At 35.3% G+C, this 23,964-nt stretch overlaps 2 long non-coding RNA genes across 16 annotated transcripts; both read left to right on the top strand.

Annotated features, from left to right (window-relative positions):
- Window positions 1–1,697: 1,697 nt before the first annotated feature.
- Window positions 1,698–19,560, top strand: LOC121777221. Of its 14 annotated transcripts, none has more exons than XR_006045417.1 (31): window positions 1,698–1,759; window positions 1,859–1,990; window positions 2,316–2,408; window positions 2,500–2,640; window positions 2,733–2,870; window positions 6,388–6,897; window positions 7,972–8,116; window positions 8,191–8,390; window positions 8,486–8,603; window positions 8,703–8,834; window positions 9,155–9,247; window positions 9,339–9,479; window positions 9,575–9,712; window positions 9,822–10,330; window positions 11,419–11,563; window positions 11,639–11,836; window positions 11,928–12,045; window positions 12,145–12,276; window positions 12,602–12,694; window positions 12,786–12,924; window positions 13,020–13,157; window positions 13,267–13,787; window positions 14,729–15,247; window positions 15,927–16,031; window positions 16,501–16,969; window positions 17,399–17,479; window positions 17,610–17,787; window positions 18,037–18,111; window positions 18,206–18,311; window positions 18,701–19,013; window positions 19,437–19,560. It is a non-coding gene; the product is annotated as an uncharacterized LOC121777221 (long non-coding RNA). The 14 variants fall into 14 exon arrangements; XR_006045418.1 differs by lacking the exon at window positions 17,610–17,787 and having other exon boundaries at window positions 16,501–16,603; window positions 16,848–16,969; XR_006045420.1 differs by lacking the exon at window positions 17,610–17,787 and having other exon boundaries at window positions 16,501–16,603; window positions 16,851–16,969.
- On the top strand, window positions 3,400–6,217 carry LOC121777223. 2 transcript variants are annotated; one of them, XR_006045432.1, is made up of 8 exons: window positions 3,400–3,492; window positions 4,568–4,640; window positions 4,752–4,951; window positions 5,047–5,163; window positions 5,264–5,395; window positions 5,722–5,814; window positions 5,906–6,046; window positions 6,141–6,217. It is a non-coding gene; the product is annotated as an uncharacterized LOC121777223 (long non-coding RNA). The 2 variants fall into 2 exon arrangements; XR_006045433.1 differs by lacking the exon at window positions 5,264–5,395.
- Window positions 19,561–23,964: the final 4,404 nt, after the last annotated feature.

Below are 23,964 nucleotides of genomic sequence, written 5' to 3' on the forward strand. Positions count from 1 at the left end.
ACTGCCCAATCTAGGACATGCCCCAGATCCTTGACGTGCAGAAGCTGACCAAACAAGGTGACCCCCTTTCTTTTCTTTTATTCTTCTTTTTTTTGTTGGTCAGTGTTTTTAGTATTTTTGCACACTAAATCCAACTTGCAAGTACGGCCTTAGTGGGAGGAGGTGTTGCTCATTTGTGTCTTGCTTTTGTTTGTATTTTTATGTATTTATTTTAGTAGCAAGTCGAACATGACCTAGTCTACCTACATGATACCCTACCTACAAGGATGATTAATTCGTGCTTTTGTTTGATGAGTTCAGTTTTTACTACATGACTCCAGTTAAGTGATTTAAATGATGGAATATTGAGTTTAAGTTGGATAAAAGCCACATTATGTGAGATTTGAGCTTTGTTGTAAAACACTCTCTACTTTATTCCGAGTTACTTTATTTTGCATGTAATCTTCATATGGTATGGTCAATGTGCAATAGGGATAGAGGGCAACTAGGATAACCATGTTTGAGCCTTGTTTCCATTCAATATATACCCAACACATGTTATCCTAGCTAGCCATATTCTTGCCAATTCTCTTTCTCAGCTCTCTAACAATCTCTGCTCTTGAGGTAGCACTACAACTCCATCGTTTTGGAATCACAGTTTTCTTAGTGTGAAAAGCAATGGCTCGTTGAACACGATAATCCCTAATTTGAATGTTTTTTATGTTTAGAGATTAAGTTCGAATTATGTGAATTTTCTCCTGTATATTGAATTTAATCCTAAGATATACAATTCCGTTTGATTCTGATTATTGCTTTCCAGTCGTTATTTATTTGAAATATTGAGCTCAATTGCTAAATGCTTATATTTTTTTCAAAATAACCATGGGGTATGGTCAAATGGTGTTGAGAATTTGTTGTAATATGTAATATGACTAAGATGTCAGTGGCCATGCTGCCTACATGCTAAAATCAGTAAATGGATATGCTATTTCTTTTCATGCTAGGTGAATACTAAAATAATATGAAGATGCGCGCTTTTGCATGTGAATATAATACAGTCTTTCTGCACATAAATATGAAAGGTTGGTGCTATGTTGAGCTGTTATGTTATGTCAGAGACGTAGTCTTAACGAAAGCCCTTCTCCATCTGCAGAGAATAAAAGGCATGGGATATAGCTCATCGGCTATTACTTATGACAACATCATGGTCCTGTACAGGAAAGCAGGTCAATTCGAGAAAATCCCTGAGACTCTCATTGTAGAAGAATGGTGTAGCCGAAAATAGATGAAATGATGAGGTTATTATCACTTGACTCACTTATGCACATCTAGGGCAAAAAAGATTAAATGATAAGGTTGTGTGCTTTACAGAAATTTCTCCGGTTAAGCTTGGACAGCTCGAAGAAGCCAAGGCTGTGCTAGATGACTAGACTTCTACTTGCCACACATACGACGTCAGAGTGCGGAACATACTCCTGATTGGCTACAATCCGAAGGGTCTCCCCGATAAATCCGATGCACTGCTTTGGGATTTAATAAAAAGGGAAGAAATACCGACTTCCCTTCAGAAGGTACGCCTACTGTTCTCTTTAAAATCTATACCTCTCATTTAATTCAAAATATGGTGATCGAACGCAGATAATTAAGTTCTGATTTTCATCAGGGCCGTCGAATATCCACGCTTTCTTCTCCTCCTCCATGTCCAGTCCTTTCGATAAGTGCTTATGGAGCACTCTAATAGCCGCATGACACGATTCTTGAGAACCAGATTCTAAAAAAGGTGTGTTTTTTGCATTCCAAATAGTACTTCTTATATCATTGCTTCCGTACCTATTTAGCCGTTAACTGGAGCTGACTTGTACTGGTTTCCGATTTGTAGAGTTGTGAAGCAGTTGATCATGCTAAGAGATTGAAGGAGGATTCAATGCTTTTGCTGAGAGTGTTATCATACTGGTCATTTGGATTCTTTATGGTTTATGAACTAGGTGCTGGTTGCATTACCTGAGATTAGGTAGTTATCTAAACCAAATTAGAGCTTTAATCTATTTTCTTACCCGTGAGCTTTTGTCTACATTATGTTGGAATGCAACTTTTCCTTTGTTTGATTTCATTGCAATTGTTCTGCTCGGCACTAAAGCATTTGGCTGGGTTAGTTAAAGCTCTGTATTTTCTATGCACTGCATCAAGTAGTATAGTGGGGCACATGAAAAAAAAGAGTTGGGCTCATGAACGATCAGAATGTTGCATTTTTATCTTGCCTTAATGTTTAGCAATTTTAGTTTACAAATTGTATTTTTCTCTCAACTACTCACTGATTGTGATGACATGATTTTTAGAATCTTCCTGGTTGGTGTTTGCGAGATGATGAGCTCTGGGAATCTGGGAAAATAAAATCAAACTCAGGGGAGAAAGAATTGGTTCTGCTATCGGTAGGATGTGTTAGTTCATTTGATTTTCCACCTCTTCACTGCTTTTGTTGCATTCTACAAGAACTTTGCACTTACTGCATTATCACTACAGGTAGTGACAGTTCCCACTCAAGACCTACCAACCAATCCTCAGATACTTGACTAAGTAGATGATCTTACACAACTAAGTTATTTGAACGAGCCTTCAGTTCTTCACAATCTTCAGACTAGATATTTACAAGATAATTTATATGTAATTCTCTATTTTTGAGAACCTTTTCATTTTGTTTGTTTATACTGATTGCCTCTGTTCTTAAATCATTTTCTTGTCTTTGTTTTGCATAGAGAATGGCAGGCCCTGTACTTTTGTCAATCAATCCATTTAACAATGTCTAGCTATATGGGGATGATAAAGAAAGAAACTTTTGGACACTCCTCATGCTTATGCTGTTGCTGATGCAGCATGCAATGCAATGATAGCAGGTGGTATATAATACCTTAAATACCCGGAGAAATGCTTACCTTGTTAGCATATTGGTTCAGCAAGTTGCTAATTTTCTCTTTTCGTTTTGCTAATTTTTGATATTTGCAGATGAAGAAGTTGACTAATAAGAAAGAGGAGGTGCAAAAAAAAAGAAAAGAAAAAAAGAAAGAGAAAAAGAAAAGAGAAAAAAAAAAAAAGAAAGAAAGAAGGTGCAAAAAAAGAGAGAAGAAAAAAGAAAGAAGACGAAAGCAAAAAAAGAAGATAAGCGCTGTTGAGGAGATTAATATCAGCAACCTCAAGATCTGTTACAAGGGAGAAAAGGAGTTGAAATAAGAGAGGAATGAGGCTTGCATAGGAGGGGGAACAAAATTAGGAAGTTGCCTGATTATACCGAAGGAGATGCAAAAAAAAAGAAAAAAGAAAGAAGGTGAAGCAAGCAAAGAAATATGATAAAGAGCTGTTGGTGGAAATGAAATCAGCAACTTCAAGCACCCTTACAAGGGAGAAATGAGTTATGTAGGAGAGGGTTTGAGGCTGAGCAGCATGCAAGGGAAGAAGAGACAACTGCCCAATCTAGGACATGCCCAGATCCCATGACGTGCAGAAGCTTACCAAAACAAGGTGACCCCCCTTTCTTTTCTTTTATTCTTATTTTTTTTGTTGGTCAGTGTTTTTAGTCTTTTGCACACTAAAGTCCAACTTGCAAGTACGGCCTTAGTGGGAGGAGGTGTTGCTCATTTGTGTCTTGCTTTGTTTGTATTTTTCTGTATTTGTTTCAGTAGCATGTCGAACATGACCTAGTGTACCTACATGATTCCCTACCTTCTAGGATGATTAATTCGTGCTTTGTTTGATGAGTTCAGTTTTTTACTACATGACTCCAGTTAAGTGATTAAGAATGATGCAATATTGAGTTTGAGTTTGATAAAAAGCCACATTATGTGAGATTTGAGCTTTGTTGTAAAACACTCTCTACATTATTCCGAGTTACTTTATTTTGCATGTAATCTTCATATGGTATGGTCAATATGGAATAGGGATAGAGGGCAAATAGGATAACCATGTTTGAGCCTTGTTTCCATTCAATATATACCCAACACATGTTATCCTAGCTGGCCATATTCTTGCCAAGTCTCTTTCTCAAGCTCTCTAACAATCTCTGCCCTTGAGGTAGCACTACAACTCCATCGTTTTGGAATCACTGTTTTCTTAGTGTGAAAAGCAATGGCTCGTTGAACACCATAATCCCTAATTTGAATGATTTTTATGTTTAGATATTCAGTTCGAACTATGTGAATTTTCTCATGTATATTGAATTTAATCTTAAGATATACAATTCCGTTTGATTCTGATTATTGCTTTCCAGTTGTTATTTATTTGATATATTGAGCTCAATTGCTAAATGCACATATTTTTTTCAAAATAACCGTGCGGTATGGACAAATGGTGTTGAGAATTTGCTGTAATATGACTAAGATGTCAGTGGCCTTGCTGCCTAACATGCTAAAATCAGTAAATGGGTATGCTATTTCTTATAATGCTAGGTGAATACTAAAATAATATGAAGATGCGCGCTTTTGCATGTGAATATAATACAGTCTTTCTGCACATAAATATGTAAGGCTTATGGTGCTATGTTGAGCTGTTATGTTATGTCAGAGAAGTAGTCTTAACGAAAGCCCTTCTCCGTCTGCAGAGAATAAAAGGCATGGGTTATGGCTCATCAGCTATTACTTATGACAACATCATGGTCCTGTACAGGAAAGCAGGTTAATTCGAGAAAATCCCTGAGACTCTCATTGTAGAAAAATGGTGCTTGACTTCACTATATGCACATCTAGGGCAAAAAAGATTAAATGATAAGGTTGTGTGCTTTACAGAAATTTCTCCGGTTAAGCTTGGACAGCTCGAAGAAGCCAAGGCTGTGCTAGATGACTAGACTTCTACTTGCCACACATACGACGTCAGAGTGCGGAACATACTCCTGATTGGCTACAATCCGAAGGGTCTCCCCGATAAATCCGATGCACTGCTTTGGGATTTAATAAAAAGGGAAGAAATACCGACCTCCCTTCAGAATGTACGCCTACTGTTCTCTTTAAAATCTATACCGCTCTTCATTTAATTCTAAATATGGTGATCGGACGCAGATAATTAAGTTCTGATTTTCATCAGGGCCGTCGAATATCCACGCTTTCTCCTCCTCCTCCATTGTCCAGTCCTTTCGATAAGTGCTATGGAGCACTCTAATAGCCGCATGACACGATTCTTGAGAACCAGATTCTAAAAAAGGTGTGGTTTTTTGCTTTCCAAATAGTACTTCTTATATCATTGCTTCCGTACGTATTTAGCCGTTAAATGGAGCTGACTTGAATTGGTTTCTGATATGTAGAGTTGTGAAGTAGTTGATCATGCTAAGAGATTGAAGGAGGATTCAATGCTTTTGCTGAGAGTGTTATCATACTGGTCATTTGGATTCTTTATGGTTTATGAACTAAGTGCTGGTTGCATTACCTGAGATTAGGTAGTTATCAAAACCAAATTAGAGATTTAATCTATTTTCTTACCCGTGAGCTTTTGTCTACATTATGTTGGAATGCAACTTTTCCTTTGTTTGATTTCATTGCAATTGTTCTGCTCGGCACTAAAGCATTTGGCTGGGTTAGTTAAAGCTCTGTATTTTCTATGCACTGCATCAAGTAGTATAGTGGGGCACATGAAAAAAAAAGAGTTGGGCTCATGAACGATCAGAATGTTGCATTTTTATCTTGCCTTAATGTTTAGCAATTTTAGTTTACAAATTGTATTTTTCCCTCAGCTACTCACTGATTGTGATGACATGATTTTTAGAATCTTCCTGGTTGGTGTTTGCGAGATGATGAGCTCTGGGAATCTGGGAAAATAAAATCAAACTCAGGGGAGAAAGAATTGGTTCTGCTATCGGTAGGATGTGTTAGTTCATTTGATTTTCCACCTCTTCACTGCTTTTGTTGCATTCTACAAGAACTTTGCACTTACTGCATTATCACTACAGGTAGTGACAGTTCCCACTCAAGACCTACCAACCAATCCTCAGATACTTGACTAAGTAGATGATCTTACACAACTAAGTTATTTGAACGAGCCTTCAGTTCTTCACAATCTTCAGACTAGATATTTACAAGATAATTTATATGTAATTCTCTATTTTGAGAACCTTTTCATTTTGTTTCTTTATATTGATGATTGCCTCTGTTCTTAAATCATTTTCTTGTCTTTGTTTTGCATAGAGAATGGCAGGCCCTGTACTTTTGTCAATCAATCCATTTAACAATGTCTAGCTATATGGGGATGATAAAGAAAGAAAACTTTGGACACTCCTCATGCTTATGCTGTTGCTGATGCAGCATGCAATGCAATGATAGCAGGTGGTATATAATACCTTAAATACCCGGAGAAATGCTTACCTTGTTAGCATATTGGTTCAGCAAGTTGCTAATTTTCTCTTTTCGTTTTGCTAATTTTTGATATTTGCAGATGAAGAAGTTGACTAATAAGAAAGAAGGAGGTGCAAAAAAAAAAAGAAAAGAAAAAAAGAAAAGAGAAAAAAAGAAAAAAAGAAAGAAAGGTGCAAACAAAAAGAGAAGAAAAAAAAGAAAGAAGACGAAAGCAAAAAAAAGAAGATAAAACGCTGTTGGAGGAGATTAAATCAGCAACCTCAAGATCTGTTACAAGGGAGAAAAGGAGTTGAAATAGGAGAGGAATGAGGCTGACATAGGAGGGGGAACAAAATTAGGAAGTTGCCTGATTATACTGAAGGAGATGCAAAAAAAAAAGAAAAAAAGAAAGAAGGTGAAGCAAGCAAAGAAAGATGATAAAGAGCTGTTGGTGGAGATGAAATCAGCAACTTGAAGAACCCTTACAAGGGAGAAAATGAGTTTATGTAGGAGAGGGTTGAGGCTGAGCAGCATGCAAGGGAAGAAGAGACAACTGCCCAATCTAGGACATGCCCAGATCCCATGACGTGCAGAAGCTTACCAAAACAAGGTGACCCCTTTCTTTTCTTTTATTCTTATTTTTTTTGTTGGTCAGTGTTTTTAGTCTTTTGCACACTAAAGTCCAACTTGCAAGTACGGCCTTAGTGGGAGGAGGTGTTGCTCATTTGTGTCTTGCTTTTGTTTGTATATTTTTCTGTATTTGTTTCAGTAGCATGTCGAACATTACCTAGTGTACCTACATGATTCCCTACCTTCTAGGATGATTAATTCGTGCTTTTGTTTGATGAGTTCAGTTTTTTACTACATGACTCCAGTTAAGTGATTTAAGAATGATGGAATATTGAGTTAGTTTGATAAAAAGCCACATTATGTGAGATTTGAGCTTTGTTGTAAAACACTCTACATTATTCCGAGTTACTTTATTTTGCATGTAATCTTCATATGGTATGGTCAATATGGAATAGGGATAGAGGGCAAATAGGATAACCATGTTTGAGCCTTGTTTCCATTCAATATATACCCAACACATGTTATCCTAGCTGGCCATATTCTTGCCAAGTCTCTTTCTCAAGCTCTCTAACAATCTCTGCCCTTGAGGTAGCACTACAACTCCATCGTTTTGGAATCACTGTTTTCTTAGTGTGAAAAGCAATGGCTCGTTGAACACCATAATCCCTAATTTGAATGATTTTTATGTTTAGATATTCAGTTCGAACTATGTGAATTTTCTCATGTATATTGAATTTAATCTTAAGATATACAATTCCGTTTGATTCTGATTATTGCTTTCCAGTTGTTATTTATTTGATATATTGAGCTCAATTGCTAAATGCACATATTTTTTTCAAAATAACCGTGCGGTATGGACAAATGGTGTTGAGAATTTGCTGTAATATGACTAAGATGTCAGTGGCCTTGCTGCCTAACATGCTAAAATCAGTAAATGGGTATGCTATTTCTTATAATGCTAGGTGAATACTAAAATAATATGAAGATGCGCGCTTTTGCATGTGAATATAATACAGTCTTTCTGCACATAAATATGTAAGGCTTATGGTGCTATGTTGAGCTGTTATGTTATGTCGGAGAAGTAGTCTTAACGAAAGCCCTTCTCCATCTGCAGAGAATAAAAGGCATGGGTTATGGCTCATCAGCTATTACTTATGACAACATCATGGTCCTGTACAGGAAAGCAGGTTAATTCGAGAAAATCCCTGAGACTCTCATTGTAGAAAAATGGTGTAGCCGAAAATAGATGAAATGATGAGGTTATTATCACTTGACTTGTGATATGCACATCTAGGGCAAAAAAGATTAAATGATAAGGTTGTGTGCTTTACAGAAATTTCTCCGGTTAAGCTTGGACAGCTCGAAGAAGCCAAGGCTGTGCAAGATGACTAGACTTCTACTTACCACACATACGACGTCAGAGTGCGGAACATACTCCTGATTGGCAACAATCCGAAGGGTCTCCCCGATAAATCCGATGCACTGCTTTGGGATTTAATAAAAAGGGAAGAAATACCGACCTCCCTTCAGAAGGTACTCCTACTGTTTTCTTTAAAATCTATACCGCTCTTCATTTAATTCAAAATATGGTAATCGGACGCAGATAATTAAGTTCTGATTTTCATCAGGGCCGTCGAATATCCACGCTTTCTTCTACTCCTCCGATGTCCAGTCCTTTCGATAAGTGCTTATGGAGCACTATAATAGCCGCATGACACGATTCTTGAAAACCAGATTCTAAAAAAGGTGTGTTTTTTGCATTCGAAATAGTACTTCTTATATCATTGCTTCCGTACCAATTTAGCCGTTAACTAGAGCTGACTTGTACTGGTTTCCGATTTGTAGAGTTGTGAAGCAGTTGATCATGCTACGAGATTGAAGGAGGATTCAATGCTTTTGCTGAGAGTGTTATCATACTGGTCATTTGGATTCTTTATGGTTTATGAACTAGGTGCTGGTTGCATTACCTGAGATTAGGTAGTTATCTAAACCAAATTAGAGCTTTAATCTATTTTCTTACCCGTCAGCTTTTGTCTACATTATGTTGGAATGCAACTTTTCTTTTGTTTGATTTCATTGTTCTGCTCGACACTAAAGCATTTAGCTGGGCTAGTTAAAGCTCTGTATTTTCTATGCACTGCATCAAGTAGTATAGTGGGGCAAATGAAAAAAAAAGAGTTGGGCTCATGAACGATCAGAATGTTGCATTTTTATCTTGCCTTAATGTTTAGCAATTTTAGTTTACAAATTGTATTTTTCTCTCAGCTACTCACTGATTGTGATGACATGATTTTTAGAATCTTCCTGGTTGGTGTTTGCGAGATGATGAGCTCTGGGAATCTGGGAAAATAAAATCAAACTCAGGGGAGAAAGAATTGGTTCTGCTATCGGTAGGATGTGTTAGTTCATTTGATTTTCCACCTCTTCACTGCTTTTGTTGCATTCTACAAGAACTTTGCACTTACTGCATTATCACTACAGGTAGTGACAGTTCCCACTCAAGACCTACCAACCAATCCTCAGATACTTGACTAAGTAGATGATCTTACACAACTAAGTTATTTGAACGAGCCTTCAGTTCTTCACAATCTTCAGACTAGATATTTACAAGATAATTTATATGTAATTCTCTATTTTTGAGAACCTTTTCATTTTGTTTCTTTATATTGATGATTGCCTCTGTTCTTAAATCATTTTCTTGTCTTTGTTTTGCATAGAGAATGGCAGGCCCTGTACTTTTGTCAATCAATCCATTTAACAATGTCTAGCTATATGGGGATGATAAAGAAAGAAACTTTTGGACACTCCTCATGCTTATGCTGTTGCTGATGCAGCATGCAATGCAATGATAGCAGGTGGTATATAATACCTTAAATACCCGGAGAAATGCTTACCTTGTTAGCATATTGGTTCAGCAAGTTGCTAATTTTCTCTTTTCGTTTTGCTAATTTTTGATATTTGCAGATGAAGAAGTTGACTAATAAGAAAGAAGGAGGTGCAAAAAAAAAGAAAAGAAAAAAGAAAAGAAAAAAAGAAAAGAAAAATAGAAAGAAGGTGCAAAAAAAAGAGAAGAAAAAAAAAGAAAGGAGATGAAAGCAAAAAAAAGAAGATAAAGCGCTGTTGGAGGAGATTAAATTAGCAACCACAAGATCTGTTACAAGGGAGAAAAGGAGTTGAAATAGGAGTGGAATGAGGCTGACATAGGAGGGGGAACAAAATTAGGAAGTTGCCTGATTATACTGAAGGAGATGCAAAAAAAAAGAAAAAAAGAAAGAAGGTGAAGCAAGCAAAGAAAGATGATAAAGAGCTGTTGGTGGAGATGAAATCAGCAACTTCAAGAACCCTTACAAGGGAGAAAATGAGTTTATGTAGGAGAGGGCTGAGGCTGAGCAGCATGCAAGGGAAGAAGAGACAACTGCCCAATCTAGGACATGCCCCAGATCCCATGACGTGCAGAAGCTTACCAAAACAAGGTGACCCCCTTTCTTTTCTTTTATTCTTATTTTTTTTTTGTTGGTCAGTGTTTTTAGTCTTTTTGCACACTAAAGTCCAACTTGCAAGTACGGCCTTAGTGGGAGGAGGTGTTGCTCATTTGTGTCTTGCTTTTGTTTGTATTTTTCTGTATTTGTTTCAGTAGCATGTCGAACATGACCTAGTGTACCTACATGATTCCCTACCTTCTAGGATGATTAATTCGTGCTTTTGTTTGATGAGTTCAGTTTTTTACTACATGACTCCAGTTAAGTGATTTAAGAATGATGGAATATTGAGTTTGAGTTAGATAAAAAGCCACATTATGTGAGATTTGAGCTTTGTTGTAAAACACTCTCTACATTATTCCGAGTTACTTTATTTTGCATGTAATCTTCATATGGTATGTTCAATATGGAATAGGGATAGAGGGCAAATAGGATAATCATGTTTGAGCCTTGTTTCCATTCAATATATACCCAACACATGTTATCCTAGCTGGCCATATTCTTGCCAAGTCTCTTTCTCAAGCTCTCTAACAATCTCTGCCCTTGAGGTAGCACTACAACTCCATCGTTTTGGAATCACTGTTTTCTTAGTGTGAAAAGCAATGGCTCGTTGAACACGATAATCCCTAATTTGAATGATTTTTATGTTTAGATATTCAGTTCGAACTATGTGAATTTTCTCATGTATATTGAATTTAATCCTAAGATATACAATTCCGTTTGATTCTGATTATTGATTTCCAGTCGTTATGTATTTGATATATTGAGCTCAATTGCTAAATGCACATATTTTTTTCAAAATAACCATGCGGTATGGACAAATGGTGTTGAGAATTTTGCTGTAATATGTAATATGACTAAGATGTCAGTGGCCTTGCTGCCTAACATGCTAAAATCAGTAAATGGGTATGCTATTTCTAATAATGCTAGGTGAATACTAAAATAATATGAAGATGCGCGCTTTTGCATGTGAATATAATACAGCCTTTCTGCACATAAATATGTAAGGTTGATGGTGCTATGTTGAGTTGTTATGTTATGTCAGAGAAGTAGTGTTAACGAAAGCCCTTCTCCATCTGCAGAGAATAAAAGGCATGGGATATGGCTCATCAGCTATTACTTATGACAACATCATGGTCCTGTACAGGAAAGCAGGTCAATTCGAGAAAATCCCTGAGACTCTCATTGTAGAAGAATGGTGTCGACGAAAATAGATGAAATGATGAGGTTATTATCACTTGATCTCACTTTATGCACATCTAGGGAAAAAAAGATGAAATGATAAGGTTGTGGGCTTTACAGAAATTTCTCTGGTTAAGCTTGGAGAGATCGAAGAAGCCAAGGCTGTGCTAGATGACTAGACTTCTACTTGCCACACATACGACATCAGAGTGCCGAACATTCCTGATTGGCTACTATCAGAAGGGTCTCTCCGATAAATCTGATGCATTGCTTTGGGATATTATAAATAGGGAAGAAATACCAACTTCCCTTCAGAAGGTACGCCTACTGATCTGTTTAAAATCTATACCTTCATTTAATTCAAAATATGGTGATTGAACGCTGATAATTAAGTTCTGATTTTCATCAGGGCCGTCGACTATCCACGCTTTCTTCTCCTCCTCCGATGTCCAGTCCTTTCGATAAGTGCTTATGGAGCACTCTAATAGCCGCATGACACGATTCTTGAGAACCAGATGCTAAAAAAGGTGTGTTTTTTGCATTCCAAATAGTACTCCTTATATCATTGCTTCCGTACCTATTTAGCCATTAACTGGAGCTGACTTGTACTAGTTTCCGATTTGTAGAGTTGTGATTCAGTTGCTCATGCTAAGAGATTGAAGGAGGATTCAATGCTTTTGCTGAGAGTGTTATCATACTGGTTATTTGGATTCTTTATGGTTTATGAACTCGGTGCTGGTTGCATTACCTGAGATTAGGTAGTTATCTAAACCAAATTAGAGCTTTAATCTATTTTCTTACCCGTGAGCTTTTGTCTACATTATGTTGGAATGCAACTTTTCCTTTGTTTGATTTCATTGCAATTGTTCTGCTCGGCACTAAAGCATTTGGCTGGGTTAGTTAAAGCTCTGTATTTTCTATGCACTGCATCAAGTAGTATAGTGGGGCACATGAAAAAAAAGAGTTGGGCTCATGAACGATCAGAATGTTGCATTTTTATCTTGCCTTAATGTTTAGCAATTTTAGTTTACAAATTGTATTTTTCTCTCAACTACTCACTGATTGTGATGACATGATTTTTAGAATCTTCCAGGTTGGTGTTTGCGTGATGATGAGCTCTGGGAATCTGGGAAAATAAAATCAAACTCTGGGGAGAAAGAATTGGTTCTGCTATCGGTAGGATGTGTTAGTTCATTTGATTTTCCACTTCTTCACTGCTTTTGTTGCATTCTACAAGAACTTTGCACTTACTGCATTATCACTACAGGTAGTGACAGTTCCCACTCAAGACCTACCAACCAATCCTCAGATACTTGACTAAGTAGATGATCACACAACTAAGTTATTTGAACGAGCCTTCAGTTCTTCACATTCTTCAGACTAGATATTTACAAGATAATTTATATGTAATTCTCTGTTTTTGAGAACCTTTTCATTCTGTTTGTTTATACTGATGATTGCCTCTGTTCTTAAATCATTTTTTTGTCTTTGTTTTGCATAGAGAATGGCAGGCCCTGTACTTTTGTCAATCAATCAATTTAACAATGTCTAGCTATATGGGGATGATAAAGATAGAAACTTTTGGACACTCCTCATGCTTATGCTGTTGCTGATGCAGCATGCAATGCAATGATAGCAGGTGGTATATAATACCTTAAATACCCGGAGAAATGATTACCTTGTTAGCATATTGGTTCAGCAAGTTGCTAATTTTCTCTTTTCATTTTGCTAATTTTTGATATTTGCAGATGAAGAAGTTGACTAATAAGAAAGAAGGAGGTGCAAAAAAAAGAAAAGAAAAAAAGAAAAGAGAAAAAGAAAAGAGAAAGTAAGAAAAAAAGAAAGAAAGAAGGGGCAAAAAAAAAGAGAGAGAAAAAAAGAAGACGCAAGCAAAAAAAGAAGAAGATAAAGCGCTGTTGGAGGAGATTAAATCAGCAACCTCAAGATCTGTTACAAGGGAGAAAAGGAGTTGAAATAGGAGGGGAATGAGGCTGACATAGGAGGGGGAACAAAATTAGGAAGTTGCCTGATTATACTGAAGGAGATGCAAAAAAAAAAAGAAAAAAAAAGAAAGTGAAGCAAGCAAAGAAAGATGATAAAGAGCTGTTGTTGGAGATGAAATCAGAAACTTCAAGAACCCTTACAAGGGAGAAAATGAGTTTATGTAGGAGAGGGCTGAGGCTGAGCAGTATGCAAGGGAAGAAGAGACAACTGCCCAATCTAGGACATGCCCCAGATCCCATGACGTGCAGATGCTTACCAAAACAAGGTGACCCCCTTTCTTTTCTTTTATTCTTTTTTTTTGTTGGTCAGTGTTTTTAGTCTTTTTGCACACTAAAGTCCAACTTGCAAGTACGGCCTTAGTGGGAGGAGGTGTTGCTCATTTGTGTCTTGCTTTTGTTTGTATTTTTATGTATTTGTTTCAGTAGCATGTCGAACATGACCTAGTGTACCTACATGATTCCCTACCTTCTAGGATGATTAATACGTGCTTTTGTTTGATGAGTTCTGTTTTTTACTACATGACTCCAGTTAAGTGATTTAAGAATGATGGAATATTGAGTTTGAGTTTGATAAAAAGCCACATTATGTGAGATTTGAGCTTTGTTGTAAAACACTCTCTACATTATTCCGAGTTACTTTATTTTGCATGTAATCTTCATATGGTATGTTCAATATGGAATAGGGATAGAGGGCAAATAGGATAACCATGTTTGAGCCTTGTTTCCATTCAATATATAATATACCCAACACATGTTATCCTAGCTAGCTATATTCTTGCCAAGTCTCTTTTCTCAAGCTCTCTAACAATCTCTGCCCTTGAGGTAGCACTACAATTCCATCGTTTTGGAATCACTGTTTTCTTAGTGTGAAAAGCAATGGCTCGTTGAACACGATAATCCCTAATTTGAATGATTTTTATGTTTAGATATTCAGTTCGACCTATGTGAATTTTCTCATGCAATGTTGAATTTAATCCTAAGATATACAATTCCGTTTGATTCTGATTATTGCTTTCCAGTCGTTATTTATTTGATATATTGAGCTCAATTGCTAAATGCACATATTTTTTTCAAAATAACCATGGGGTATGGACAAATGGTGTTGAGAATTTGCTGTAATATGACTAAGATGTCAGTGGCCTTGCTGTCTAACATGCTAAAATCAGTAAATGGGTATGCTATTTCTAATACTCTGAAGTTTGTGTAGGAATATGGAGGAAAAAGAAATCAGGGCAAGAAAATGGAGGAGTTTGGAAATCAATGGAAAAATGCTGCAAATTTGAGCTAAAGGGGTAAAAATGAGAATAAGGTCTCGTCTCACCCACCAAAAAGAGGAAGACTCGTGCTTTCATTACCAAACTCTCACGTCTCCCAGCTAGAAAGCAGGCATAACTCCACTCTTTTGACTGCACTCTCCATTCTTTGCATCCATTGTTCCATTGGAAAAAAGGGGTCCACGACTAATTCAACTCTACCTACAGTACCAGCTCTTGTACCAGAGACAGAAGAGGGCAGAAGATGGCTCCTCCTAATAGCAATCGGCCACTACTCCTGTACCACTTACCATTCACACCATTCCCAACAATTCTTTCCCCAATTTGGCCCACATCTGTAGAGGATGGAACCATCTACAGAATCAGCCCTACCTCAATTCCTTGGGGAGGAAGTTTTCAAACCCCAAGTATAAAAGCAATGCTCTGCCCTAGTTGAAAGGGACGAGCAACCGGTAAGGAATAAAAAAACCCTCCTTTTCCTTTGAATCTGTGACAGTCATAATTAGTTATATCGAATTCATTTTCCACTTTCGAATGCTTGCTAGTAGTTAACAGAACAAAGATTTTTCGATGTTAGCTTTTCTTTTCTCTACCAAAGAATGGTTGAATTCTTTTGTCGCTTTGTTGCTAAGATTCTAGTGTGGTTGCTCCAATATGTTAGTTTAGAATTTCTGTAAGTTTGTTTAGAAGATCTATTGAATTTCCATGTTTCTGTATATTTTTATCAGCCTACCTATGATCTACTTGCATTACTCTCTATTTTAAGCACATTAGTTTAGAATTTTGCTAAGTTTCCTCTGCATGTTTTTACCCCTTTGTATTATGTTTACTACATGAGTTCTTTTGGAAGTTGTTAAAGAGTTTGTATGCTCTTAGATTAAGTTGACTGATCTCCATTTTCTAGCCATGTTAGTGAAGTTTCCAGCCCAATGTCTTTCATGCTTCAAGTTGTGTTTTATGCCCACAGTTTCCTAAAACATGATTTCCACTCTCTTTTGAATTCAGTGCTTCAATGTTCTCTTTCAAGCTTTCCAAGAGTAGGATGGAAGTCTCGATTTCCACACTTAATTAGATTTAGTTTAAGCTCTTATTCCTAGTTCTCATATTTAAAATTTTAGTTTCCCACATTAGTGTTTAGGTCCACTTTAATCCTCAAGGACGTGGTGGCTAACATCAAACCTCGTGTAAGCAACTTCATTGCTGCTGGGAATATGTATGGTGCTAAAATATAGACCTGTAAGCATTCTTTTTAATAGTCAAGTTGAACCTTGAAAAGATATTATTTGTCTATTCTCTGTCATATTTTTCTGGCATGACTTTGCTATTTTGTGCACATCCAATGTCAAATTATTCAATTATGAGCAATCCTTGAAAAGCTCAGTATGCGTTTCAATATCAGTGAGTTTGTTCCCTGGTCTGCATATTTATGATTGACTGGAATTGATTACTCTGATATACTTTTTTCTATTATTATATCCATGGCATACAAAATATCTTTGTTATCAGCTTGTATCATTTTTACTTAATAGTTGGTGTTTCATTGTTAAGAACCTATATTTTTTAACATATACCAAAGCATGAATGTAACATATATTGTTAATGATGCACAAGTACTTTTCTTTGAATAAAAATCATTTATTGTCTAAAACACATTTATAGCTTTTCTGGAAATATTATAACCGGAAGCCCATGGTTATTTTTTCAGGTAGGCTGAGGTGAAGAAGTGCTTCTGAACACAACTATCTCAATCCGAGTGAATGTTTCAGATCCCAAACGTTAATAATGAACAAGAGTTTCATATTCTTATGGTAAATGACAGGTCTTGAATATGCAATGTATATTGGTTAGCTACACCCATTTGTTTTTCTCGTACTCACTCATTATTCAACCACCCAACCTCTTTTGTGTCTGGGGTGGTTTGAATCTTTAGTGAAGAAACTGATGCACTGGTGGGATAAAAAGCATAGTTTCTATAGAACTTTCTAATCTTTTTAGTATATTTATTATATTTACAATATTTATTAATTCTGGAATATGTTTGCACTCCTTAAGTAGCCTTAGATTCTATCAGAATCTGTAAAGATGATCAGGAACACATCAAGATGCTTGTTGCAATTTTGTGGTGGGGAAACATATCATTTCTTGTAATTGAGAATCGGTTGGTTCTGATGAAGGTAACTGCAATTCATTTTCCAAATCCTCTTTAATTTTTCCTCATCTTTTCAATACTTTAGTTTTTGTTGTATACTTTTTGAGAAATAATTAGTTATATTGAAGTGAAATTCTCATTGGGGATCTGCTATGGGAAAGTCATAATAGTACTAGAGGATTTGCTTGCATTTCTACTTTTCCTTAATGTAAAGTGGCATAACAGAATAGGGCAGAGCGGCTGTGACAGCAGCAACACATAAGGTTATGTCAGATAGCATATTAGGGTTGTGGTGGTGTGACATATCGAAGAAGCGAATAAATTGCATATCCAAGCTATGGAGTAGAAAGCTAGGGTTGCACCTGGATACAAAAGATATTCTACTACATCAAGATTATGTTTATGCTTTAGCATTGTTTATTTATGTGACTTGTTCGACTGGCTTGTGGTGCAGATCAACATGTCATTTCCATTGGGAAAGATAACATGGGCGTTAGTAAGCATCCTTGATATGTATGGATTTGAATCACTTAAGGTATACAATGATTGATATTTTCCCTAAATATATACTGTGGTGCAATTTGTCCCACTGTAAATACTCTTTTTTTTACCAACCCACTTTAAACAATATTACTTGGAGTCTTTGATTACTTTTTCTGCACCAGAAGAATAGCATTTTTACGTCTATTATGCTGACGAGCGGCTCCAGAGCCATTTCTATCAACATCTCATCAAACTTGAGCAAGAAGCAAGCATCACACATAAAAGTCCTTACAGTTTATTTTCTTCTGTCATTCCTTCTCAAAATAGAGCCTGCAAGGATTACAATTTGTGAATTCATAAGTAAATTCTTCTGCCTTAATTATCTTAATGATTAATAAACTTAATGCTTACTTCTTTCCTTCCAAATTGTGCATTAAATATTTTAGCATAAACATTCTGATATTGGAATTTTGTTATTTGTGCTGGTGAAACATATTTACAGTCACAAGAGTATAAGTTATATAGAATTTACATTTTTTGTCATTTTTCACTTTACAAATAGAATTTTGCTGTCAGCAACTCATTGTTAGTGTTGACATATGGTTTTAGAGTGGGCGCTCTGGGAATCTGTGCAAATAAAATCAAACTCGGGGGAGAAAGCTTTGGTTCTGCTCTTGGACGGAGGTGTTAGTTCATTTATTTTTTCTTCACTTCACTGGTTTTGTTGTATTCTACAAGAATTTTACACTTACTGTATTATCACTATCGGTTGTGACAGTTCCCACAGACGACCTTCTACCAGCCATTTTGCAGATACTTGACGAAGTTGATGATCATGCACAAGCTAAGTTATTTGAACTAGTCTTCCGTTCTTCAGATACGTGGTGATTACTCTTATATACTTTTTTCTATTATTATATATGTGGCATACAAAAATCTTTGTTATCAGCTTGTGTCCTTTTCACTTAATAATTGGTGTTTCGTTATTAAGAACCTATTTTCTTTAAAACATACCACAGCATGAATGTAACATATATTGTTGATGATGCACAAGTCATTGCACTTTTCTCTTAATAAAAAAATCATTTATTGCCTGAAACACATTTATAGCTTTTCTGGAAAATATTATGACCGGAAGCCCATGATTATTTTTTCAAGTAGGCTGAGGTTAAGAAGTGCTTCTGAACACAACTATCTAAATCCGAGTGAATGTTTTTCAGATCCCAGACATTGATAATGAACAAAAGCTTCATAATCTTATGGTCAATGACAGGTCTTGAATATGTATTGTATATTGGTTAGCTACACCCATTTGTTTTTCTCGTACTCACTCATTATTCAAGCACCCAACCACTTTTGTCTCTGGAGAGGTACGAATCTTTAGTGAAGAAACTGATCTTTTTACAATATTTATTATATGTACAATATTTATTAATTCTGGCATATGTTTTCACCCCTTTAGTAGCCTTAGATTTATAAAGATGACGAGGAATGCCTCAAAATGCTTGCTACAGTTTTGTGGCTGTGAAACATATCATTTCTTGTAATTGAGAAACAAAAGCACATCGAGGTTTTTCCTGATGAAGGTAAATGCAATTCTTTTTCCCAATCCTCTTTAATTAGTCCTCATCTTTTAAAAACTTCAGTTTTTGTTTTGTATTATTTGAAAAATAATTAGTTATATTTAAGGGTAATTCTCATAACAGAATAGGGCAGTGCAGCTGCGACAGCCGCAACATATCAGATTAGGTCATAGAGCATATTAGGGCTGTGGTGGTGCGACGACGACGTAGCAAATTCAAATTAGGTCGGATGTGCATTACTGTATAGAGAAATATAGGAGTAGCGAATAAATTGAATAACCAAAGTAAGACAGATTCCATATGTGTAGGGAGTAGAAAGCTAGGGCGGCACCTAGATACTAAAGATATTCTACAATATTAAGATTATGTTTATGCTTACCTTTTTTATTTAATAGTCAAATTAATTTCCATATGTTACAACTGCAGCTTGCTTGATGGGCTGTAGTGAGCAAGATCGGATGCTTTCAACGTGAAAGTGCCAGCGGGATCTCTGTCACTTGAACATGTTCTTAATTTTGTGTGTATGCCCAGTGTATATTTTGTGTATGAGTATTTAGTGTGTGTATAGTGCATGTATGTTGTGTATAGTGTGTGGAGTTTGTTTGTTTTCTGTACAGTGTGTGTATTGTGTATAGTGTGGCTAGCACATGTTTGTGTACTGTGTATTGTGTATTCTGTGTATTGTGTATAGTGTGGCTAGCACATGTTTGTGTTTTTGTGTATATGTGAGTGCAGTGTCTATATTTTGTGTATGTGTGTATTTTTTGTATGTTTATAAGGTGTGGAATATATGTTTTGTGTGTGTATTTTGTGTATATGTGTAATGTGTACGTTATAATGTGTGTAGTGCATTGTCTATATTTTGTGTATAGTGTGTGTAATTGTGTTTGAAGCGCTTGTATTTTGTCTATAATGTGTATTTTTGTGTGTATACTTTGTGTATAGTGTGTGTAGTGTGTGTATAATGTGCAATGTATGAATTTGTAGTGTGTATAAAGTGTGTTAAATGTGTTTATTTTTTATATTGGTGTTTATTTTAGTGTGCATTGTGTATTTTTTGTAGAGTGTATTTTTTTAATAGTATGTGTATTATGTGGATTTTATGTAGTGTGTGCGCATTGTGTGTATTTTGTATAGTAGTGTTTATTTTTGTGTATAGTGCATGTATAGTGTATAGTGGGTGTGCTGTGTGTGTTTGTGTATTGCGGGTGTATTTGTGTGTTTTATGTGTAGTGTGCCCGGCGTGTGTTTTTTATGTGGTGTGTGCAATATGGGTATTTTTGTGGATAGTATTTGTAAAGTGTGCGTGTTGTGTGTGATTAGCATACTGTTTGAACTTTGTCTATAGCGTGTAAAGTGTGTGTGTGTTTGAAATACATTTATTTTGTGTATATGTGAGTGTAGTATATGTTTTTTTGTCTATGTGTGCGTATGTGTTTGAAATATATTTATTTTGTGTATATGTGAGTGTAGTGTGTGTTTTTTTTGTGTCTGTTTGTGTTTATAAGGTTTGTTGTGTATAGGGTGTGTTTTGTTTAGTGTGTGCAATGTGGGTATTGTGTGTAGTTTGTGTATAGTGTGTATGCACTGTTGATTTTATGTGTAGTGTGTATTGTATATTGTGTGTTTTGAGTATTATGTGCAGTTTATATAGTGTTATAGTGTGTGTGCGCATTGTGTGTATTTGTAAAATATTTATGTGTACAATGCGTGTATATTGTCTAGGGTTTATGTTATGTAGTGTGTCCAGCGTGTGTATTTTGTGCGGTGTGTGTATTATATTATGTATCTGTATTTTGTGTATCGTGTGTTTGTATTTTATGTAGTGTGTGTGTATTGTGGTGTGTATCTGTATTTTGTGTATAGTGTGTTCATAACGTAGTGTCTATGGTTGTATTTTTTGTGTGGAGTATGTATTTTATTTATGGTTATATAGTGTGTATTTTATGTTGTTTATATAATGCATTGTTTGTGTTGCATTGTATTTTGTGTATTGTGTACGATGTATATTGTGTGTAGTATGTTTAGTTTGTTTATTGTTTGTATTGTTTATTTTGTGTATAATGTGTATAGCGTATTGTTTATGTCTATATTTTGTGTATGTGTGTATTTTTTGAATGTTTATAAGGTGTGGAATATATGTTTTGTGTGTATTTTGTGTATATGTGTAATGTGTACGTTATAATGTGTGTAGTGCATTGTAGATATTTTGTGCATAGTGTGTGTAATTGTGTTTGAAGCGCTTGTATTTTGTTTATAATGTGTATTTTTGTGTGTATACTTTGTGTATAGTGTGTGTAGTGTGTGTATAATGTGCAATGTATGAATTTGTAGTGTGTATAAAGTGTGTTAAATGTGTTTATTTTTTATATTGGTGTTTATTTTAGTGTGCATTGTGTATTTTTTGTAGAGTGTATTTTTTAATAGTATGTGTATTATGTGGATTTTATGTAGTGTGTGCGCATTGTGTGTATTTTGTATAGTAGTGTTTATTTTTGTGTATAGTGCATGTATAGTGTATAGTGGGTGTGCTGTGTGTGTTTGTGTATTGCGGGTGTATTTGTGTGTTTTATGTGTAGTGTGCCCGGCGTGTGTTTTTTATGTGGTGTGTGCAATATGGGTATTTTTGTGGATAGTATTTGTAAAGTGTGCGTGTTGTGTGTGATTAGCATACTGTTTGAACTTTGTCTATAGCGTGTAAAGTGTGTGTGTGTTTGAAATACATTTATTTTGTGTATATGTGAGTGTAGTATATGTTTTTTTGTCTATGTGTGCGTATGTGTTTGAAATACATTTATTTTGTGTATATGTGAGTGTAGTGTGTGTTTTTTTTGTGTCTGTTTGTGTTTATAAGGTTTGTTGTGTATAGGGTGTGTTTTGTTTAGTGTGTGCAATGTGGGTATTGTGTGTAGTTTGTGTATAGTGTGTATGCACTGTTGATTTTATGTGTAGTGTGTATTGTATATTGTGTGTTTTGAGTATTATGTGCAGTTTATATAGTGTTATAGTGTGTGTGCGCATTGTGTGTATTTTGTAAAATATTTATGTGTACAATGCGTGTATATTGTCTAGGGTTTATGTTATGTAGTGTGTCCAGCGTGTGTATTTTGTGCGGTGTGTGTATTATAGTATGTATCTGTATTTTGTGTATCGTGTGTTTGTATTTTATGTAGTGTGTGTGTATTGTGGTGTGTATCTGTATTTTGTGTATAGTGTATTCATAACGTAGTGTCTATGTTTGTATTTTTTGTGTGGAGTATGTATTTTATTTATGGTTATATAGTGTGTATTTTATGTTGTTTATATAACGCATTGTTTGTGTTGCATTGTATTTTGTGTATTGTGTACGATGTATATTGTGTGTAGTATGTTTAGTTTGTTTATTGTTTGTATTGTTTATTTGTGTATAATGTGTATAGCGTATTGTTTATGTCTATATTTTGTGTATGTGTGTATTTTTTGAATGTTTATAAGGTGTGGAATATATGTTTTGTGTGTATTTTGTGTATATGTGTAATGTGTACGTTATAATGTGTGTAGTGCATTGTAGATATTTTGTGCATAGTGTGTGTAATTGTGTTTGAAGCGCTTGTATTTTGTTTATAATGTGTATTTTTGTGTGTATACTTTGTGTATAGTGTGTGTAGTGTGTGTATAATGTGCAATGTATGAATTTGTAGTGTGTATAAAGTGTGTTAAATGTGTTTATTTTTTATATTGGTGTTTATTTTAGTGTGCATTGTGTATTTTTTGTAGATTGTATTTTTTTAATAGTATGTGTATTATGTGGATTTTATGTAGTGTGTGCGCATTGTGTGTATTTTGTATAGTAGTGTTTATTTTTGTGTATAGTGCATGTATAGTGTATAGTGGGTGTGCTGTGTGTGTTTGTGTATTGCGGGTGTATTTGTGTGTTTTATGTGTAGTGTGCCCGGCGTGTGTTTTTTATGTGGTGTGTGCAATATGGGTATTTTTGTGGATAGTATTTGTAAAGTGTGCGTGTTGTGTGTGATTAGCATACTGTTTGAACTTTGTCTATAGCGTGTAAAGTGTGTGTGTGTTTGAAATACATTTATTTTGTGTATATGTGAGTGTAGTATATGTTTTTTTGTCTATGTGTGCGTATGTGTTTGAAATACATTTATTTTGTGTATATGTGAGTGTAGTGTGTGTTTTTTTTGTGTCTGTTTGTGTTTATAAGGTTTGTTGTGGTGTGTTTTGTTTAGTGTGTGCAATGTGGGTATTGTGTGTAGTTTGTGTATAGTGTGTATGCACTGTTGATTTTATGTGTAGTGTGTATTGTATATTGTGTGTTTTGAGTATTATGTGCAGTTTATATAGTGTTATAGTGTGTGTGCGCATTGTGTGTATTTTGTAAAATATTTATGTGTACAATGCGTGTATATTGTCTAGGGTTTATGTTATGTAGTGTGTCCAGCGTGTGTATTTTGTGCGGTGTGTGTATTATAGTATGTATCTGTATTTTGTGTATCGTGTGTTTGTATTTTATGTAGTGTGTGTGTATTGTGGTGTGTATCTGTATTTTGTGTATAGTGTGTTCATAACGTAGTGTCTATGTTTGTATTTTTTGTGTGGAGTATGTATTTTATTTATGGTTATATAGTGTGTATTTTATGTTGTTTATATAACGCATTGTTTGTGTTGCATTGTATTTTGTGTATTGTGTACGATGTATATTGTGTGTAGTATGTTTAGTTTGTTTATTGTTTGTATTGTTTATTTTGTGTATAATGTGTATAGCGTATTGTTTATGTCTATATTTTGTGTATGTGTGTATTTTTTGAATGTTTATAAGGTGTGGAATATATGTTTTGTGTGTATTTTGTGTATATGTGTAATGTGTACGTTATAATGTGTGTAGTGCATTGTAGATATTTTGTGCATAGTGTGTGTAATTGTGTTTGAAGCGCTTGTATTTTGTTTATAATGTGTA

This window comes from Salvia splendens, chromosome 18 (assembly GCF_004379255.2).
Source record: "Salvia splendens isolate huo1 chromosome 18, SspV2, whole genome shotgun sequence".
NCBI lineage: Eukaryota > Viridiplantae > Streptophyta > Magnoliopsida > Lamiales > Lamiaceae > Salvia > Salvia splendens.